Here is a 12,594-nt window from a genome sequence, read left to right as displayed (position 1 = left end):
ACGTTCGCATGCGACCTTTGATGTAAAGGTTTTCTAAAAGGCTCCAATTAAATTTAGAAATAATATTGCCACTCGTTTTCCGTGAAAAATTTGTGCAAATTTCTTAACTTGCGAGTGAAATCGACCATCTTTCATTTTGATTGAAATTTACTCGAATTGACTCAAAAAGAAACGAATTGTTAGCTCATTTAACTGATCAACTTTTCAATTCTGAAAAAATCACTGTTTGAGAAATTTGTTCAATGTTGAAACCAAATAAATAAATAAAAGTTCATGGATTCTTTGGAGTTTGAGATTTTTGCCTTCCTCACCTTACTGAGGAAAGGCTATAAAATCACTCGAAAAATGAACTTATTAGTTTGACCTCGCAGACCCACCTTCACGTATACATATCGACTCAGAATCATGTTCTGAACAAATGTCTGTGTGGATGTGTGTAGGTGGGTGGACAAAAAAAATGTCACTCGATTATCTCCAGACTGGATGAACGGATTTTGACCGTATTAGTCTCATTCGATCCGTCTTGGGGTCCCATAGGTCTCTATTTAAAATCAGCAAGTTTAGTTAAGTACTTTAAAAGTTATGCTAAAAAACCGATTTTGGCGAATGTCCGGAAGATTGTAAAAAGGGTGGTTTTTGCAAGAAACCCTATCATGTTATACATTTTCAGAAAGGTATTAAAAAGACCTTTCCAATGAGCCCAAAACATTGAAGATCTGACAACCCTATCAAAAGTTATTAGCACTTAAGTGTTATTTATACACTTTTTGGAGGCCGGAACTCAGATATTTCAATGAAAATGACGTCCGGATCCATCATGCGACCCATCGTTAGTTAGATAATCGAAAGACCTTTCAAATGAGCCTAAAACATCAAGGATCTGACAACCCTATCAAAAGTTATTGGCACTTAAGTGTTATTTATATACTTTTTGCAAGCCGGATCTCAGATATTTCGATGAAAATGATGTCCGGGTTTCTAATGCAACCCGCCGTTAGTTAGATAATTGAAACACTTTTCAAATGAGCCTTAAACATCAAAGATCTGACAACCCTATCAAATCTTATTAGCACTTAAGTGTTATTTATACACTTTTTGGAGGCTGGATCTCAGATATTTCAATAAAAATGATGTCCGGGTCCATCATGCGACCCATCGTTAGTTAGATAATGGAAAGACCTTCCAAATGAGCCTAAAACCTCGAAGATCTGACAACCCCATCAAAAGTTATTAGCACTTAAGTGTTATTCATACACTTTTTGGAGGCCGGATCTCAGATATTGTGATAGAAATATTGCCTGAATCATCCATGCGAACTATCATTGGAAAGGTTTTTTATCAGACCTTGCCGATGAGCCAGAAATATTTAAGGTCTGTGAACCCTATCAAAAGAAATGAGTAATAAAGTTGACTTGCTAAACTTGTTGCTATTTTTACTACATGTATTGACTTTATGGATGTGAGGAAGGCACCAACCACCTAAAGGTGGATTAAGTAACGTTTTTTATTATTATTATTATGGCCGTTGCAAATATTTTTTTTTGCCCTCCCCTCCTTTAGAATCGGTGAATTTTTGATATACTGTGCTGCAAAAAGTTTTTTTGTTTTTGCTTAAATTTTATTTTCACATTTTTTGTAAACTAATAATTGTTAAACAACTGTTGGAAGTGTGGCTTGTAATTTTAATTTAATATTTTTAATTTTTGTAGGCTTTTTACAAATTGCTAATTTTAGCACTACAAATCTGGAAAGGTAGAAAACTTTGGGAAAACAGTGATATCCATGAATTTTTCGATATTTTGAAAATATTTAATAGAATTTGATAGAAGCATACGTATCATGACTCTGCAAAAGTCTAGAGGGAGGGGGCAGGGAAAAAATAAAAAAAAATGAATTACGAGCCATGGTTTCAAAATCTATATGAAAAAAAGTATTTTAAAATGCATGTTACACCAGTGCAGTTGTTTTGCAATCAAAAGCTTTCAAAATATCTAGAAATCGTCGGACATTTTTTTCGCTAAAATTCGGATCGTGAAACATTGGAATTTAACAAAATTTCGAAATATTTGTAAACCAGCCCAAACATGCCGAATATGAAAATCAACGCAGGAAAATGCATGTTACTTGTTTTCAGTTTATTGAAGTTCTTTTTACATTTTTAAGTTGTTTTTTAAATATTTTTGCCGCTTGATTTTTGGTCGATATAAAATTATAAAAATATTAGCAACGGCTTATATAATTTAAAAAAAAATAAACCTAAAATCAACTGAATCGAATTATTTTAATTTAGGTCAAAGTAGATTGCAGCCCAAAAAAGAATTTGATCGAGATAAAAAATGCAAAATATTGGAAAAAAATTAAATTCTTCAATAATTCTCGGAGTAATTAGTTAATTTTTTTTAATTTAATTTAGGAATTTGTTTAAATTTCAAGAGGCATTTCAATTAGTGTTATGCCACTTCATTGACATGGCTTGAAATAATTGAAAAAAATTAACACTCATTTTAATTTATTAACCATTGCTGGATTGTCCTTTTTCAGTAAAAATGAATCCTCTGTAGAAACATTTTCATTCAAATTTATACTGCTAATCAAAATAAACCAAATAGCTGCCATGACAATATTTGAATGGATTTATAGATTTCTATTTTTGCAAAGATGTTTTAAATTTCTTGTGATATATTGAATACAGACAACAAAAATCTAATTTGAAAGTGAGGAAATTTCGTTTTTTGCCAGTTCTTTTAGGGCCAAACCAACATATGTGGAAAGAACTTTATTTAAAACTTTTAATTAAGTTTTTCAATTTATGTTTATTAAGGTGGTGTTTAAAAAGAAGTTTAGTAAAATTTTGTTAACACTGGTTTTGATAACATTTATCTTTATTTAAAGTTGATGCGATTTAATTTAAAAATCGGTATTTTTTCATTTTTTCTTAATTTTATAGTCTTTTAGTGAAAAGTAAGTTTAACATTTTCGAAAAAAAGTTACTGCAATGCTTGTTTTTAATAATTTTTGTAATCTTCTTCGCTTTCTATAGAATTTTGTTCTTTGCTGTAATAAGTTTTATGATAAATAATTTAATTAATTTTTTTTTCAATGAAAGATTGTTTTGTTTAGTAAATCAATTGAAGTTAATGATAAAATATTCAGTACATTAACAACAGGTAGCACTTCAATTTTGGCAGCTGACATCGGCCATGTTCACAACAATGTATTGTGGTTTATTTTTTGTTTGAATAACGTCTAAAAATACATATTTGACTGATCAATAATTTTTATAAATTCAAAAATGCTAAATTGAAGACCTGCACACAACTTGAAGTGGATCCACAGTAGGGTGTCCTGAAGTGGATCCACAGTAGGGTGTCAAGAAAAATTTAATATTTTTGAAAATTTGAGGAGATAGGGGAAATATACCCATTTTAATCACTCTAAGCTGGTCGACCAATTCTAATCACTTTTGTCGTTTTCCGCTATTAAATCAACATTTTCAGATGTTTCAACAATGGAGAGAGGGCCTCGACTGTTTGCCCAGTTCGGTCGGTTAGTTTTGTTCGCGAGTTTTAGATTAGATTTTTCCGGTGCAATGTTATAATTGGCGTCGTCAAAAATGTTCCATTCAGTGCACGTGAATAATTGTAGTGTGGGAATGATGAAGTTTTCTGAAATTTCCGCGGAAATAGTGTGGTTTTTGAGGAAATAAATTTGTATTTCCGAGTGATTCCATGATGGAAGCTTTTTATAAGCAGGGCCGTGGATGCCATGTGTTAGTGTAGTGGTAGGATACAGAACGGAAAAGAAAAAGGCCTCTCTGTCCGCTTTGCGTCTCTTTCGTGGTGGTGCAGCGAGGAGTTGTGTGTTGGAGCGAGACGGGAAGCGCGATGATTCAGACGGCTGGCATCGAGCTTTGTTCGTGTGCGTGGCGTGTTGTCGGCCACGCTCCTGATGATGAGAGCGAGAACGGTCGAAGCATCATCGTGATCTGTGCGAGGCGTTGATGATGGCCAGGAGAGAGTGTTGCTGAGAGTGAAGCGAGAGTCTACAGTTTGGCAGCAACTTTGGTGAGCCCGTTTTGATTTGGTTTTTCTCTGTCTGATGAGAGAGAGTTCTTTTATTACGTAACGCAGTCGGGGGGGAAGGGGGTCGAAAGCTGTTTTACGCTCCATACAACATTTTTAAAATTTGTATGGAAATTTTGTTACGAGAGGGGAGATAGTCGAAAAATCATTTTTTTTTTGGGTTACGTAATAAAAGAACGCTCCTTTACATAACGTGATGAGCAAGGGACGAATGGAGGTTGAGTGTGTGCGGGTGTATGTGTGTGTGTTTTTTTTGCTATTTGACAGATTGACACAGGGTAGATGAAACATAAAGAGGTAGGCTCAATGAATGTCGGTATTCGCGTCGCGTCACACCGGATAGTTTACTGAGATTGGAGTTGCATTGTTAATTTGATTTTGGTTGGCCGCGGTAAATTTTCTTGAAATTATTCGTTGGCGTCGAAATGTCAAAATTGATCGCAATGGATCGCGATGGATACTTTTCAATAGATATAGTATACCACAGTTTTTTGTGTGATCAATGTGGTAAATGCTTTTGTAGATTTTTCAAGTGTGCAAATATTTGGTGTGCAGATATTATTTGCAAGGGTAGAGAATTTAGTGCAAAGTTTGCAATAATATGTTTTAAACGCAAAATTTTCCACTGAACATTTTAAGGCAGTAATTTAAATTAATTAGTTTTGTAGTGTGATTGGCTGAGTGAATGAATGAATGAATGAAAGAATATGTAAATTACTAATGAAATATTTGGTTTCAGGGCAAGCTTACTGCTGATATAAGAACGAACGGGTAGCGTTTTTCGGTGGTCGTGTGATCAATTTTTATATTAATGTTAGTTTAGACTGATGAGCAACGCGTCGGGTCAGTTTTGTTTTGCGCGTTCGTTCGTTCGTTTGTTCGATAAAAGTTTTTCCTTGTATTATTTATACGATTCGAAAGTATTTGTTTTGTAGGTTCACTATACGCTTGCGAGGTATAAATTTAAAATTCGAAAAGACGTTTCCCGTAAAACGCGTGAAAAAAAATCTCATTATAAAGCATTATAGCTCGGAGAGCGCGATAACGAGTATTCCTTCTACGCGATAGTCATGCCCTTCTTGTAGCTTCAAACACATTAGTTATCGGTCGCTAATCTTATAACTTTTCATAAGTTGAAATCTTCTATGATCCACAAGAACTTTACGTAGAGTTGAATATCTTACCTGTTAAATATTTTTTTTTGTGGTTTTATCTTTCCACAGCCGGCTGTCTAGGATAATCCATCTAATCGTTAATAAATCACATATAAACGGGAATAGTCTCAACCGCAGCATCCGATTGCTTGCCTTGGGAATAATACATCACCCCATTAAACAAAACATATCGATTATTTGGGTCACATCATCATCTTCTATGATGAATCCTGACCATTACCCTTCCCTACTAACAAAATCCCAAGTAGAAGTAGTTTCCGGCACACGCGGGGGTGTGGATATCGTATAGAACCCACCCTTGGTAGCAGCCTGTGCTAACTAACATTCCCGTCCCGTCCCCTCCGAGATCTACAAACTGACATGGCGGGCGCCGTTGGTGGCCAACGACTGTTTTATATCTGCGGCAGCTCTAGTTTTGATGATCTTGATGTTTTATCTTTTCAGCGCATTCATGCATGCTGTTGATAAGGGAAACATCACTAGATCGTTGAAGCGTATGATCGGTTGTGCTGATAGGATATTACGGTCCTGTTCAGCAACGGAGAAGGACAACCATGGGTGGTCTCTCATGCTCATGCTCATGCTCATTTTCAGATGTTTCAACAATGGACAGTTGATTGCTCACTTTTACTTGAGCTATTTATGACTTTGGAACAGTCGAAAACACTTTATGAAAGCTGTAATTCATGATCAAAGTGCTGATAAGCCGATAATAGAAATAGGCTGAAAATGGGTATGGTTCCCCTACCCCCTGGATCGATGTTTCAGGCAATAATAAGTAACTGTGCCAATTTTGAGCCAAATCGGTTAAGGTTAAGGGGTTGCTTTTTATCGTTGAAGTTTATATGAGGAAAATCGCTTAAATGTACGGGGAAAAAAATCGCTTCAAGATTTTGCCAGCAGGTGGCGCATGTTCCGCTCAAAATTGTCCAAGTGTGAGATTCTTGTAGGAAATTTTATTTCCTACAACTTTGTCCAAGGGTGCAAAACGATCCGAGTTGATCCTGGTGAGTTATTAGCAATGCGATGATCGTTTTGCACCCTTCGACAAAGTTGTAGGGAATGAAATTTCCTACAAGAATCTCACATTTGGACAATTTTGGGCAAGACCCGCGCCACTTGGCAGAAAAATACTGAAACGATGTTTTTCTGCATATTTGCGATTTTCCCCATATAAACTTCAACAATAAAAAGCGACCCCTTAACCATAACCGATTTGGCCCAAATATGGCTCAGTTACTTATTTTTGCCTAAAGAATCGGATCACAGGGTATCCCTGATGTCGATTTTTTGTTATTGTTACCCTAATCCACAGTGAACCCCATTTTAATTCACTGATTAAGAGGATAAAGTCTCGGATAAAGATTTATTTATCTAAAACAAATCTCAATCATTGTAGAGCACAGAGGCATCGGTATCTTTAAATAATCGCCAAATCGACGCTAACATTTCAAAAGGCATCATGTACATTTTGACATTTTCTGGGTTATTGCATATTCTGAAAGTACTCCTAATAAGCTACCTCTCCACCAAAAATGAGCAAAAGTTACTTCAGTAAAGTCTGTTTAATCATGATTTTAAATAAAGTAACATAAACAAAATCTCTGCCATCAGCAGTCCCTGTTTATATAACCCTGTCAACCTGTCAAACAAAAGACTACATGAACCTCGTGACGAAAAAAAAGCAACATGAACAAAGCGACATGTACATTCGGCGAAGAAAAACGAATCATAACAAATCGTCACCCTCAATGACAAAAGGGTGATATAGACGTTGGTGATTTCAAAAGGAGTTATGTTTGTTTTTCTTAAATAAAATTACGGAAATAATGTTTTATTGAGCTTGGATGGTCAAGTATCAATAAAAGCAACGTTTTTCATCGTTTGTTATTATTAGAACATTTGAAAATGGATGCTCAACATTCAAATACGTTTTTCTCAAAACGCATGGTTTGTACATGATGCTTTTTGAAATGTTGGCGTCGAAATGTAAACATTCTTTTTTTTTTTCTTTGCTCTGTCTGTTGACGTCTAAGACCGTAGAAGATCCATCTCGACATGTAAACATTCTTTTGACGAAGAGATTTGTTTTCATTTTTTCGACTCTCCCCGCAAACGTCAAGTTGCTAAGGGTGCGAATCATTTTGGTTAGTGTTATCAGGGGTGACATTAGGTCTGAAGGGTGAGATTGGGTCATACAAAAAGGCTGAAATTTGTAAGACCTAATCTCACCTTCCAGACCCAATGTCACCCCTGATGACGGTATGTACCTACACTCAAACCCCGATGGTTTGACACCAATAGAGTTATCTAAGGCCGATCTCACGCACACTAGCTTACCATTTGTTTTTGCTGGCGGGTACAAAATTTAACCTAGAAATCCATCGTGTACGTACACGCAATACATGCGCACGTAGATAACTCTATTGTTGTCAAACGAATGGGGTCACTTTTTTGTTTGACACCAACTTTACACGGAGCATACACACACTACCAAACGATTGGTTTGATAGTAAGTGTATGTCCCGTGTAAAAAAAGACAGTTCAACGGGGTACAGACTAAAAAGTATCAAACAAAAAAGTAAATACATCTTGCTAATTTTTTTTGCGGATTCGCTCGAGGGACGCGACATTCTAAATTAATCACACAAAAAAATATTATGGTAATGACAAAAGTAACTTACTTTTAAATTAATAAGTGGTTAAAATTTGCTACATTAAAAGTTTTTTTCTTGTTTTGAAAATGAAAACTTTTAATGCTACAGTTTTTGAAAATCTCATTGCTAACTTATTTAAAAGTTTTAACTTTTAATTCGACTGTATAATTTCTTTCATTTTGTCGTTCTCGTGAAACCGTGTACGTCTAAGTCCAAAATGTAAACAAACGTTTAGGTGATTCCGGTGGTTAGTGAGTGGGGGTCCACGACGTCAATCAAGGAAGGAGGATGGTGCGGAACAAGGTTAGGGGATTAGGGGAAAGTTGGTTTTCAAAAGGATGAGGCCAGCTTCCTGCCGGATCTGCAGCTGTTTCACGACCGAAATGGGTAAGAAGGAAGCTTGGGTGTTTGGTGGCGTTTGTGTTTGATTTTGTTTGTTTTTGTAGGACGCCGTTTATGCGGATGTGAATTTGCACCGGTTGTATTCGATAAAGTTAATTTTAACGGTGAGGAGAAGGATCCGACGGAAGAGGGAAACGACGAGAAGCGATCGGAGGTTGTCAGCGCGGATGTTGCACTCGGTACCGGCGGTTTACGACCATCAGCAGCATTATGTGCCGGAAGTGATGACGGGACAGTGTGGGATGTCCTGAGGGTCCGCAGTCCATTTCTCGGTGCGGGACATGTTTGACGAGTATTACATAAACATCCGGAAGAACAGTTTGCACCAGTTCTGGAAGAACCGTCTGTACGAAAGCCGCAGGTCCTGAAGCTGTCGTACTCGGATTACTTCCAGAGGTTGGAGCGATATCCGACGAACCTGATAAAGAAAATCTTCCTGGAATACCGAAGAAGTCACCGGTGAGTATTGAGAATGTGTTCAGTGTCTAGCCAATTTAATTTACTTTCAAACTCTTTCAGCAACTCCCGCCCGCAAACTCTCAACTCGCGACGGCGCAGCTTCGGCCGGATGAACTGGCAACATCTGTGCCATTCCGAAGGAGGACGATGTGATCGGGAACTATCGGTTCAGGCGCTTCACTTCCCAGTCGGAAAACGTCGACTTACCTTCCCGAATTAACACCCAATGGCCAACTCCTCCAAGCCTGTCCTGATGATGGCCGGCAACGAGACCACCCTGTTCTCTACATCGCTGTCGCGCTCCAAAATGTAGGCCGCGATGTTAAGCAGCATAAGCAGCAGTTTTAATATTAAAATAAAAATAGAAATAAAATCCATCACATTTTTCGAAAATCATCACTGTTGTGTGATCCCAGATCCGTACCGGGAATCGTCTGCCGAGGAAACCGGTGCAGTCCTGCATCCGATCCGGCCGAGCGTCGCACGAGAAAAGAGGACGCGAGCTAGACTTGCTTTGTCAGCTGTCACCGAACCGTTCGATGGCTGCGTCCATGCACTGTCAGTGCATGGCTGCGTCAAGTCCATCGTACGAGGGGCCTATTCGACTCGATCCAATGGAGTGCGCTCACTTACACCGCAACAGGGTGTATCACTCCACACATCTCTCCTCTTCTCCATAAAAAAAAATCTTCCATGTTTTGTGCCACATATTTCTTTTGATCCACCATCGGCTCGCTCTTTAGCTGCTAGTCCATGACTCGGTCAACTGTTTGTACATATCTGCATTAAATTTTTTCGGCCAATTTTAGATCTAGCCCAATTAAGTAGTGGTAGCTCGTGAAAAATTTCGTAGTCGCGATATTCAAACCTATCCGATATTATGCGCGCTGCACCAAACCGAAGTCGTTAGCGTGTACATCAGCCTATGGCGCAACAGCTTTGCTCTCGTATTTTGATTTTAGTCTGCTTCCACAATATTTCTTCTTAGTTTCAGTTATACAAGATTCAATTATGATTAGATAAACACCATCAATCTATAAAAAGATTAAGAAATTATCTTTCTCTCTATCTATCTATCTTTCTCTCTCTCTATCTTTCTCTATCTTTCTCTTTATATCTCTCTATCTTTCTCTCTCTCTCTCTCCATCTATCTTTCTCTCTCTCTGTCTTTGCCTCTCTCTATATCTTTGTATCTCTCCCTCTCTCTATCCTTGCCTCTCTCTCTATCTTTCTCTCTCTCTCTATCTTTCTCTCTCTCTATATATTTCTCTCTCTCTATATATATCTTGATCTCTCTCTATCTATCTCTCTCTATCTTTATCTATCTATCTTTCTCTCTCTCTATTTAACTCTCGATCTTTTTAAACAATTACTTCATTATACTTCTTAGCCCAGAAATCTTTTTCTTTTATTTTTCTTGTTCTCATAATTCTAACACATTTCCTCCACTTGTTTTCGAAACGCCATTCCTCGATATTTTCTTGCCCAAGTTTACGCTTAAAAAGTCACTGTTAAGCGTACCATCAACATCCTATAACAGCTTTGCCATCCATTGTTCACGACAGCATTCCAAACAATATAGCCTTCTTCACAAACAACCTCAATTACCAACAATTCAGCATTTTGATTGTTTCAGGCTTTTCAGCCACAGTGAGTCAGTCTGGATCACCTTTTTCTAATATACTAACAACAATAGCTGCTTTTCAGGCTTTTACCACGTCAAACCGGCCTACCGTGCCCACACGACTCAATCTTTTCTTGGAACAATCGCGGCCTTCCAGGCTATTTACCACGGTGGGCCAATCTGACCTCCGTGCCCAACGCGACAAAATGTTACACTAATCGCGGCCTTCCAGGCTACTTACCACGGCAGGCCCATCTGACCTCCGTGCCCAACGCGATTCATTTTTTCTAGGAACTATCGCGGCCTTCCTGGCTATTTACCACGGCGGGCCAATCTGACCCACCGTGCCCAACGCGACAAAATGTTCCACTAATCGCGGCCTTCCAGGCTACTTACCACGGCAGGCCCATCTGACCTCCGTGCCCAACGCGATTCATTTTTTCTAGGAACTATCGCGGCCTTCCAGGCTATTTACCACGGCGGGCCAATCTGACCCACCGTGCCCAACGCGACAAAATTTTCCTCTAATCGCGGCCTTCCAGGCTACTTACCACGGCAGGCCCATCTGACCTCCGTGCCCAACGCGATTCATTTTTTCTAGGAACTATCGCGGCCTTCCAGGCTATTTACCACGGCGGGCCAATCTGACCCACCGTGCCCAACGCGACAAAATTTTCCTCTAATCGCGGCCTTCCAGGCTACTTACCACGGCAGGCCCATCTGACCTCCGTGCCCAACGCGATTCATTTTTTCTAGGAACTATCGCGGCCTTCCAGGCTATTTACCACGGCGGGCCAATCTGACCCACCGTGCCCAACGCGACAAAATTTTCCTCTAATCGCGGCCTTCCAGGCTACTTACCACGGCAGGCCCATCTGACCTCCGTGCCCAACGCGATTCATTTTTTCTAGGAACTATCGCGGCCTTCCAGGCTATTTACCACGGCGGGCCAATCTGACCCACCGTGCCCAACGCGACAAAATTTTCCTCTAATCGCGGCCTTCCAGGCTACTTACCACGGCAGGCCCATCTGACCTCCGTGCCCAACGCGATTCATTTTTTCTAGGAACTATCGCGGCCTTCCAGGCTATTTACCACGGCGGGCCAATCTGACCCACCGTGCCCAACGCGACAAAATTTTCCTCTAATCGCGGCCTTCCAGGCTACTTACCACGGCAGGCCCATCTGACCTCCGTGCCCAACGCGATTCATTTTTTCTAGGAACTATCGCGGCCTTTCAGGCTATTTACCACGGCGGGCCAATCTGACCCACCGTGCTCAACGCGACAAAATGTTCCACTAATCGCGGCCTTCCAGGCTACTTACCACGGCAGGCCCATCTGACCTCCGTGCCCAACGCGATTCATTTTTTCTAGGAACTATCGCGGCCTTCCAGGCTATTTACCACGGTGGGCTCATCTGACCCACCGTGCCCAACGCGACAAAATGTTCCACTAATCGCGGCCTTCCAGGCTATTTTCCACGGCGGGCCCATTTGACCCACCGTGCCCTACGCGATTACATATACCAATTTACTCGCATTTCTGTCAAACACGATTTCCACTTATTACCTTCACCGCGGTGCGCCAACTTTGTCCTATTTTGCCCAGGCGTCCGCAGCACCTTTCTCGCTCGAACGCCAACTCTTCAGAAGACCTTTTAAGGAAACAAACAATATTTTGGAAAATTCCTTAAAAGAAAGCTCTTTTCCCAGACTCTCGTCAAGACCTGAAAACACTTCTGCACACTCCTTTAGACCACGCTCCGCAAAATAAAACACCTTCAAGCAGCAACTCCCTTACTCACTCAAACTAAACCTTTCACACCGTCAACCAGCAGCAGCACTTCGCCTACCCAACAAAACACACTCCGCCTGTAGAAACTAAAAAAAAAAATCTTCCCCGGCAGACGATTCCCCGTAGGTTCTCAAAAGTTGTAATGAATTACAACTCCGTCACGGTCGCCAATGTGTGATCCCAGATCCGTACCAGGAATCGTCTGCCGAGGAAACCGGTGCAGTCCTGCATCCGATCCGGCCGAGCGTCGCACGAGGAAAGAGGACGCGAGCTAGACTTGATTTGTCAGCTGTCATCGAACCGTTCGATGGCTGCGTCCATGCACTGTCAGTGCATGGCTGCTTCAAGTCCATCGTACGAGGGGCCTATTCGACTCGATCCAATGGAGTGCGCTCACTT

General features: G+C 40.1%; 1 long non-coding RNA gene across 1 annotated transcript; it reads left to right on the top strand.

Annotated features, from left to right (window-relative positions):
* Window positions 1-8,194: 8,194 nt before the first annotated feature.
* Window positions 8,195-9,171, top strand: LOC128093831 (uncharacterized). Its single transcript, XR_008212782.1, has 3 exons — window positions 8,195-8,301; window positions 8,361-8,775; window positions 8,836-9,171. It is a non-coding gene; the product is annotated as an uncharacterized LOC128093831 (long non-coding RNA).
* The last annotated feature ends 3,423 nt before the right edge of the window (window positions 9,172-12,594 follow it).

The sequence above is a fragment of the Culex pipiens genome, chromosome 1 (genome assembly GCF_016801865.2).
Source record: "Culex pipiens pallens isolate TS chromosome 1, TS_CPP_V2, whole genome shotgun sequence".
NCBI lineage: Eukaryota > Metazoa > Arthropoda > Insecta > Diptera > Culicidae > Culex > Culex pipiens.
The sequence above is the reverse complement of the archived record's forward strand: the minus strand, read 5'-3'. Positions and strand labels throughout refer to the sequence as shown.